At 34.6% G+C, this 9,948-nt stretch overlaps 1 long non-coding RNA gene across 1 annotated transcript; it reads left to right on the top strand.

The window, feature by feature from the left end:
• The first annotated feature begins 57 nt into the window (after positions 1-57).
• On the top strand, positions 58-7,483 carry LOC105304223. Its single transcript, XR_896977.2, has 2 exons — positions 58-2,782; positions 4,092-7,483. It is a non-coding gene; the product is annotated as an uncharacterized LOC105304223 (long non-coding RNA).
• The last annotated feature ends 2,465 nt before the right edge of the window (positions 7,484-9,948 follow it).

Genomic DNA, 9,948 nt, shown 5'->3' with positions numbered 1-9,948 from the left:
CAGAATACAGAAAGATACCTTTAAAATGAGTTTTTTTTTTTTTTTTCTGAACAGTCATTTAAAGTCTGAAGTCCACCAGAACTTGGAAGAAAACTATATAATAAACATCCGTGTCATATTTTTACCTCCCTTCCTTTTTCTCTTCTCAATAAATATTTTAAAGCATATACGGAATAAAGGAAGATACTTTTTAAATGAGAGCACTTTTTTTTGGACACAGATATTTAAGGATTGAAGTCTACCAGAACCAGGAAGAAAACAAACTCAGTATCTGCTCTCACTTTCGTACCTCCCTTCTTTTTTCTTTGTTCTCCTTTAGTGATTTAATTAAGTGGCCTTGTGCCATAATTTAGTGAAACTATCAGTAACTATTTAAGTGAGAAAGCTCCATCTATTGCTTTTAAAATAAATTGCTCTCACTCATAAAGGTAGATATTCTTTTGTGGGTGCTTGTCATCCCCTCTCTCGATAAAAGTCTCTTTGATATTAATACTTCTCCTGAGAAGACCATCGTATTCCCCAGTGGTAACTTTTTCCCACTTTCAGCACCCTTAACTCTTAGAAATTCTTCTACTGAATAGTTTTTGTACCATTTCAGGTCATTTTTTTTCATTCATACTTATACTCTATCATTTAAGATCAGGTTCTAATATACATAATGAAAAAACCAAAGATAACAGTAGTTTTAAACTAAACAGGAGTTTTTCCTTTTCACATAAAAGAAATCTGTAAGTAGGTAGTGTCCAGGTTCTTATCTTTCTGCTCCGCTATCCTCCGTGCATAGTTTTTATCCTCATGTTACCTCATCCTCAATGTAAGATTGCTTTTGGAGGAAGCAGGAAAGGGCAGGAAAAGGAACTTTCCCCAGCTTCCTTGAGGCAATTTTCCTGGAGAACCACACAACATTCGAACTTATATCTCATTGGCCCAAACTGAGTCACGTGGCTATCTATCTAGCTGATAGGGAAGCTGAAAATTCCCTGTGGCATTGCGACCAGCTAAAAGTTACTATTCTTTAACTAAGGAAAACAGGAGGAGGGAATGTTTGGTAGGTACCTTTTAATTTTAACCCAAACAGCCTTGTCGGCCACCTAAATATCTATTGTACATTCTTCTGAAACGTAGAAAACAGTCACTTCCCCCATCCCTAAAAGAGACCACCAAAATCCAATCTATTATTGCACATAGATCAAAGACCATGAAATCTGAATATAGTCCCCTCCATCAGGTTAGGATGTGGCTCTTTATGTTCTGGCTATCTACAAATGAAAAAGCAAGGTGTCTGCCCCATGAGCACCATATGTATAATAGTGGGATAGGGACAGGATAACTGCTGTAAAATTAACCTTTTTGAAAAGGGGAAAATGGGAAACATAGCAGTCACTGATCCATAACATTAAAAAAAATACTGCTTGGGAAAAATAGCAAGATCTCTCTGCTCTGTCCATAAATATATTCCCTGGTTTTCCTATCAGGCAACTTTGGATTCACCTTTCTGGGAGGAACCCCCTTGTCTAATGTCCTCAGGGGCCCCTGATGTTGCCCTCTAGGAGGTTTTTATTGTCCATTAATTTTTAAGGACATATCTGAGTGGGCATTGGTAAGGATGCCTTTCTTAGAAGCTGGACAGCCTTAGCACTTCACGTCCTGTTATTTTGGGTTTGAGGATTGGGGGTTGTTTTAGGTCGTAGGCCAGATTTAGGGTTTTTGTGTTGTTTTGTTTTGTTTTTGGCAAAACAGTACCCTAAAAACTAAGTAAGTTTCTGGTCTGTTTTCTTCAGTGATTACCATTAGTAACTTCAAGATCTTGTCAAGACATAGTTTTTCACAAAGAACCTCATCTTTACTTGCTGGCCTGTGTATTCTCGTTCTCCTCTGGGGTCTTGAATGGTACCTACTTGGGTACCATTTTAAACTATAGGCTTGGATGGGATAACAACAGTCTTTATATGATCTTTCTCCTTAGGATGGCTCCCTTACTTGGTATAAAATTCTTCAGATAAGGTTCTTGAAAAAGGTTAAGAAAGCATTAGCAGCCTCCTCAGAACCTTTACTTATAACTGTTTCAGTTTGAAGTATGATGGTAGTTGACCTTCTCAATTCTTCAGGGCTCCAGATTTGGGACTTTTTCAGTTTATTTCGTAGACAGAGCAGTTCCCCCAACAAAGCTATATACCCTTCCATCTTTGCAGACTTATTAACTTTAGCCTGAGTCACATTTCTCCTGTAGGACTTTGCCGAAAGAGGCAAGAGGCAGCCCACACATGCTAGCATTCTGAAATTCTGCCACCACTTTCTCTGATATCTTAACTTCAGTTAGCATGAGGTCTCACCGCTCAAAGCCCTACCTCCTCAACTAAACCCATTCATATTTAAGATCTTTTTATTTTGCTGTACTTTACTTTTAGCTACCAAGTTCTGTATAGGTCAAGATTTTTGGTTGTAGATAATAGAATCTTCTTTAGCTATTAAACAGAATGGGATTGATTAGGGGTACAGATAACTCACGGAATCTTGAGAATCCTTTGAGAGGGTCGAAGAAACAGAACCTAGGCTGAGCTTCTAGGAACTATATCACAAGAGAGGGCTGCCAAGGAAGCTGCTGCTTTTGGAGCAGTGAAGACTGCCTGCCAGGTCGGGATGCTGCCTGTTAGATTAGGAAGACACAGGCAGTTGCCAGCTCCAGGATACACCACTACTGCTATACTTTTTGTCGGCAAAAATGGATACGTCTCGTCCTGCTTTTCTCCCCTTGTAACTCAGTTCTGAGTGAGAGTCTCAGGTGAGTGCATCTGATTGTTGGACCCATCATCCCTGGAACCCTAGCTGCAAGAAAGGTTGGGAAATGGTAGTGTTTGACTTTCCTACCTCTGTAGTATAGGAATGCATGTTTAAAGCTCTTGAGTGAACCAGTCCACTTTAACACCTCGTAATTTTACATTGTTTCTCCCAACATCAGTAATTTTTTAAACTCTCGGTCCTCATTTTGCAAATTTTAAAATATCATTGCATATTTCTCCAAACATACTTCAGATATTTTTTTCTTAAATCATGGATCCCAAAATTAAATATAACGATCTAGAAAAGTTCTGCTTATATTCAGCTTAAAAACTCCCAGAAAAGTCACTCAACAGAGTAATGCTATGTTCTTTAGAGATGGAGAAAAATTCCTATCTCTATTGTTTAAATTGTAGGAAACATTAAAAAATGGTCTGGAATATCTTTTTGTCAATCATTATACTTGTGCCCAGAAACTATGATAATACAGGGATTCTCCTAGGGTAAACTTTTTTAGATGGTGGACTGGAGTTAAATCAGAAAATAATTGGAGGAGAACTTAGAGAAATTTCTTTAAATGCTTTTTTGGCATGAATAAATAATGGATAGATATATAGACACATCTCACAATTTCCAGCAAATTATTATAATTTATATTATTTTAAAAATAATTGTTAGCTTAAAATTATTTATGGCTTAAGGAATTACAGTTCTTGTGAGTATTGGGCATTTATAAGTGAATATTATTTTTTAGAGAGTGCCTAATAGTACTCTTTCCAGTTTTGTTAGAAAGCATTGGTCCTATGTTTAATTGACACCATTCTTCACACTTTAGATATTAAATACTCTTTGGTTTAGTTGACTTAGTGGTATGTATTGGTAATTTGGGGTTTTGTTTCACATATGAATTTTCATGAAGCATGTCAATTTTATAGTATACTTAGATTTATCTAATTAAATTTTTAAAAGATAATGGGCCTTTGTAATATTTAACTCTTTCTAATGAGAATTGCAATTTAGAAATAGTGGTAAGAATCCTTTGAGACATGGCTCTACATTTTTTTTAAGCCAGATTTGTTCACAACAGTGTTATTTTTCATGTTAATTGAACAGATTTGTATTACCATAAGCCTACATGCAAATCTGGCCTTCACATGAGGAAAATATAAAGAAAATTTTAATGTGTTATGATAATGCAATTTTTAGGATAGCCAACCTAATAAAAGGAAGGCTGAGAGAAGTATTTTCTTTAGGATGAAATTTTGACAAACCCAGTTCTGGTTAGTGCCTAAAATTTAATCTTTATTTTATAGCTGTGCAGTACAGTCAAGAAGAAATTGAAAAAGCCAGAGTTAGATGATGAGCTTCATCCTTTTCATGCAAGATGTTTATCTCCTGAAGAATCTACTAGAGAGAAATCTACCTTCACCCTTAACCACTGGTGCCTCTAATTTAATACTTTAATTCATTTTTGTTGGAATTGAGAGACTAAGGTGTATTAAGTAAAATGCAAAGCTTATTCTTGCATTCCTTTTGGGTGATATAATGGAAGACTAATGACAATTTGCTTTCAAGGTGTGAGATAGTAAAGAAATCGGATCTTTTCCTTTTTTTCTTTTTCTTTTTTTAACACAGTATCATTAACAAGATTCTAATCTTTCTCTACTTGTTTTAATTTATTATTTAAATGAGTAGTTAGCTATGAATTAGTAGCCATTTCTTAGTGAATCTAAGAGCTGAGCCAGAACAATCATCTGCAGCAAATGGTGAAGACACCAAATTGAAAAATTAGAATTTATGATTACCAGCACTGCCAACCTGTTTATTCAGACAAAAACAAAGCAAAACAAAACTAATGAAAACTTTGATTTAATTGAGGAATTTAGAATTTTTTTCAAATATGACCTATAGACTTATGTAGAAAAACAACAAATGTGTACTGTTTTCACTGCAGAGCTTTTGGTATACATTTTAATTCATGTTAGTCCGGTTCTTGATGATGAATGTCACGTACCAGCTTAGCAGTCAGCCAGCCCTTGACAATGTACTTTTCCTTACATGTTCACCCTTCTAGTTGCCTTCAAAGCTCTGCATGCCTTTAAACAAATTTTCTTTTGTTTATAATTTGTACATAATCTCTTGTAAGCAATAGATTTGACTTTTCCTGTGCAAATTTTCTTATCCTCTTTCGTTTTATTCTTAAGACTAAATATATTTACCAAGGCTTTCCAGGATTATGAATGTATATCTTATAATTAAAATGTTAAAGTATTTTATTTTACAATTCTTATAATTTTGCTACTCCATGGAATTTAAAAATGAATAATGATTTTCCACATGATTCTTAAGTTAAAATTTGTCTGAGTGCTTTAAAATTGAGAGAGAAAAAGTAAACCTCCATCTAGTTGTCTTTGCTATCCCCCATGGGTCATTGTATTAAAATGTTATTTTTGTTCAATTTTAGTCCATTTTAAATGTTCACTTTTAGTGATATGAGAGTATCAGTCACTTAATTAAATCCTTACCTTCACTTTAGATTCCTCCTCTATGGAGTATGAAACACATGGGCAGCCCATGCTGTATTTGTTTTGTACCATGTGGCTTTTCTTATTTTGCTGGCCACTATTATCCTTCAGTTGTTAAAGTGGTTTGAATTTGCTTTACTTTTGAACTTTACCCTTTCTTTTCTTACGGTTGATACTTTATAAATATTTCCTTATTAGAGTAATGATGTCTTATAGATTATTTCCTTTTAAAAAACATATTTGCCATGCCCCTTGATGTTTTAAACATTTTCATGATAGTATTGAAGCATCAAACAACAATTTAAAACTCCTGTAATCTTTGTGTAGTGATTCCTTCTTATTCTATAGCATTGAGTAAGGTATCTTAGAATTTGTATCTTAATTTTTTTCTCAGTTCTAATCCTGTATACATTTCTTACTCCTTAGATGTGTATATATTTTCATTCTTTTATATTCATAGTATGTTTCATTAAGATTGATTCGACATTGATCTTGGCCTAAAAAAAACAAAAACAAAAACAATTGCAGAAAAGTCAGCTTTTCAATAGCTACTTCAAGCAGGCTGTAATTCCTAAGGTGGTTTCTGAGCACTGTGGAGAGTGCTTTTAACCATGAAGAAAATTTGTAATTCATGAATAGAGTCCCTGACTCCTGATTCCTTCCCTTTGACAGAGTGAACCAAACTCTGATGAATATCTCTTGTCCAATTCTTCAGCTTTTTATACCCTCTTTATTAAATAATAATAGTTTAAAAAATATGTTATGTATCTGAGCAGACATTTTCCATCTTACAGTTGTTAATAAAGGAAAAAATATTTTTGGAATAGAAAGCCCAGGACATGAATTTAGCAATCTCTGTTTAGAAGTAGTGTCAATTACTGCTTCTTCATTACTTTGCCTGGATGATCTGAATTTTAATTAAATTCTTTCCTCTCTATGTACTTCCATTTTCCTACTTCTGTGTTGACTTTTCCATTGTATTTCTAATGCACCTCCTTAACCACTGGAGAAAGCTTTGAGGGATGAAGAACGTGGTAGCATGTTGTCAGGTTTCTTAAAGTTTCATAGCCTTCAGCTTCATGGGGCTTAATTTCAAAAGAATTCTCCCCTTCTCTCAGAGTCTCAAACTATCCATCTTTTCTCTAAGAGAGTCTGTTGTATTACTAATTAAGAGGTAGAGGCGACTTTATTAAAACAGGATTAATTTCCAAAAGATTTATACAAAAGATAAAATAGAGGCTAAATATTTTACTTTAAGGACAACAATTTGAAGCCAGTTAATGGCCAGAGTGACTGTTTCATTCTTTTGTGGTGGCTCTGGTGACTTTCCAATAGTTCTGTCTGCGCCTATCTATCTAGTGTCAGGGCCTAAGAACAGAAAAGGACTGGAGGTTGAAATACTGTAGCCAAGGTGGAGGAAGGAGCCTCTTTTCAGTGACGGTGTTTTTTTCCTCTGAAGCTGTTAGTGCAGGATCTGTTATAAGCCCTAGCAATTTTCAAATTGTACCACTGTCTCTGTACCTCTTTATATAGCCTCTAATTGAAATAGCATATTTTTGGAAGGAATGCATAGATGTTTATATGTAAACTTGTGCCTAAAATAGGTCTGGAGGGAAGATCATAGTTATTCTATGTCTTCAAGAATTAAAACATGAAAAAAAAATTTTTTTTTCTTTATTGCTTTTCCTTTTCATGAAGGAAACCAGTGCTGTATAATCTATATTTTATCAATATTTATTATGTTTTAAAAACCATTTAATAATGATGGTTTCTACATCCTATTTTAAAGTTGAGATTTTAAAGATCATTTATTTTATCTGTTATTGCTAATTTGGGGGGATTTTCAATTTAAATGTTGAATTTAAAATGTAACCTTTTATAAATATGTGGCTAAAAATGTCCTGTTAATTTTGAACTTTGGAAAGAAATTTTATTAGTCTGAAGTGTACTTGGATTTGATTCTTATTGGTTTATTTAGATAATTGGACTATTTTTAAAACTACAAAAATTAGATTTTATTTTGATAATCAGGAAGACATTGAGACTGTATACAAGTTTATTATATTTGAATTTGTTGACATTCGTTGTGTAAATTCTTTCAGTGCAATATTTGTTGGAAAATACTCTAGTCATTTGTATAGGTCCATTTTTAATTATATTAAAACAAAATTAGAAAAATATGTAATGTTTGTCATACTTTTCTAGGAGAAAAGACAAATTTGAGAATTTTGAAAGAATGGATTGTTTGCAAAACATTAGCATTATAAAGTAATCAAATCTCTGGGCCTTAGAGATCAATGAAAGAAGTCCTTCTCCATCATTTCTCCACAGATAATTTATCCAGCCCCCACTTTCCGGTCTTCTAGAGATAGCAGTGAAGTCAAAATCACAGTGGTTTCCAGGTTTGTCTGCATATTGGAATTACCTAGGAGTTTCAAAAAATCCCAATGCCTCAGTCCTATCTCTAGAGATTGTGATTTCATCCTTCTGTAATGTGGTCTGGTCTTTGGAATTTTCAAAAGGTAATTATAATGTGCAGACAAATTTGGGAACTGCTGGTAAATCATGTTGAAAACCACACCAACCTTTTTCAACATTACAGATTCTACACTGGGGAGGAAACCTGACTGATGTTGATGAAAGACAGGGCAAATTTCCCCGAGGTGGTGCGGGGGAGACCAAGCCCTGCAGCGAGAGAAGAAGAGGGTGCTTTGGTGGAGAGCGAAGAAAGAATTCAACACACATGCCAAAGTTAGAGTCAAAAGGAAAGTTTATTAGAAAAGGGGTAACACTCCACAGACAGTGTGGTCTCTTCTCAGAGGCAGAGAGTGAAGGAGACAGTGAGAGAGACAGAGTAAAGGCACTGAGAAGGACCCTGGGTGTTCAGGGAATTCAGTTTATATGTCATTCTTTAGTTCCCATTTCCTTTGATATGGACATACAGTGAGGAAAGGGAAGAATACGTAGAGTAAAAGGCCTGCTGACAGTTCCTAGCCTGTCATACTTAGGTTCCCCATGGTTTTAGCAATAGGGAATGACTCTGCTGGTTCCTGTTTCCCCTTCACAGGTGTGGGGAATGGGTTGCTAGCAATCCCAGTAAAAATCTTCCTTCATTCAGGTGTCCTCCTGGCCTGGCTGCAGGGCTGATCAGCATATTGCAGTCTCTGATTGTAGCTTGATTAACATTTTAATTCTCTTGCATCCTTCCTACATTAATGTGATGAATGTTCTTCTATAAAAATTTAGATGTCACTTCAGAGGATTTATAGCTACATGTATACACACACCAGTGTTTGTGTAATATGCAGGGAACATTTATTTCCACTAAAATTCAAGAACCATTTAAGAGGAAGGTATCACAGTGGCAGAGAATCCATGATGAAGGTATAGTAGAAAGTAGTAGGGACTGGGTGTTAGGACCCAGGCTCTCATTTTCTAACTAAAGTTGACCCTTGAACAACACAGATTTGAACTGTGCTGGTCTACTTATCCATGGGTTTTTTTTCAATAAATACTGTAAATGTATTTTCTCTTAGGATTTTCATATTTTCCCTAAGTTACTTTATTATAAGAATATAGTACATAATACATTAACATACAAAATATGTGTTAATTGACTGTTTATGTTATTAGTAAGGCTTCTGGTCTATTGTATACTACTATTAGTATAGTTTTTGGAAAGTCAGAAGTTAAACACGGAATTTCAACTGTGCAGGGTGTCGATGCCCCTAACTCTTGCATTGTTCAAGGGTCAGCTGTGTATGATTCTTTCCCTTCTAAAGTCTAGAGGAAAAAAATCTAGGAGTTCTAGACTGTGAGGGTCTAATTTTGTTCTAACTTTTTAATTTGAAATTATTTCAGACTTAGAAAAACTTGCAAAAATAGCACTTTTCATATGCCCTTCACCTAGCTTCCTCAAATGGTAACATCTTACAAAGTTAAATAAAATCAGGCAATCAATATTAATACAATTCTAACTAATCCTCATATTTTGCCAATTTTCCCACTAACATACTTTTTCTAAGCCAAGAGCTAACGTTGCATTTAGTTGTATATATATATATCTATGTTTAATTGTTAATTTTTAACAATGGTTAACCTAACCAAACAAATTGCAACAATAGTAAAACTAATTCTGGTATGCTCTTTCCTAGATTTATCAGTTGTTAGCATCTTGCCACATTTGCGCTAGAGCTCTTTCTCTATCATTTTTTTTTTTACTGAAGCATTTCAGAATTAAGTTGCAGACATTATGATCCTTTACCCTAACTATGTGAGTGAGCATGTCTCCTAAGAACCAAGACATTATTTTGTAATAGCCATCTCATAGTGATCAAATTCAGGAAATTGAACATTGTTACTATACTATTAATCTAATATGGTCCATGTTCAGATTTCACCAATTGTCTCAGTATTGTCCTTTACAGTAATTTTTTTAACAACCCAGGATTTAATCCAGGATTAAGCTTTGCATTTAGTTGTCATGTCGCTTTCATTTCCCTTGATCTGGAATAGCCTTTCTTTGTCTTTCACGATATGGATATTTTTGAAGAGTACAGGTCAGTTGTTTTATAGAATGGCCCTCGATTTGCCTTTGTCTAGATGACCCTTCTCAAACTAGTCTGTGACTGGTGCTGGTCTACAT

Source organism: Pteropus vampyrus, unplaced genomic scaffold, assembly GCF_000151845.1.
Source record: "Pteropus vampyrus isolate Shadow unplaced genomic scaffold, Pvam_2.0 Scaffold334, whole genome shotgun sequence".
Classification (NCBI taxonomy): Eukaryota; Metazoa; Chordata; class Mammalia; order Chiroptera; family Pteropodidae; genus Pteropus; species Pteropus vampyrus.
The sequence above is the reverse complement of the archived record's forward strand: the minus strand, read 5'-3'. Positions and strand labels throughout refer to the sequence as shown.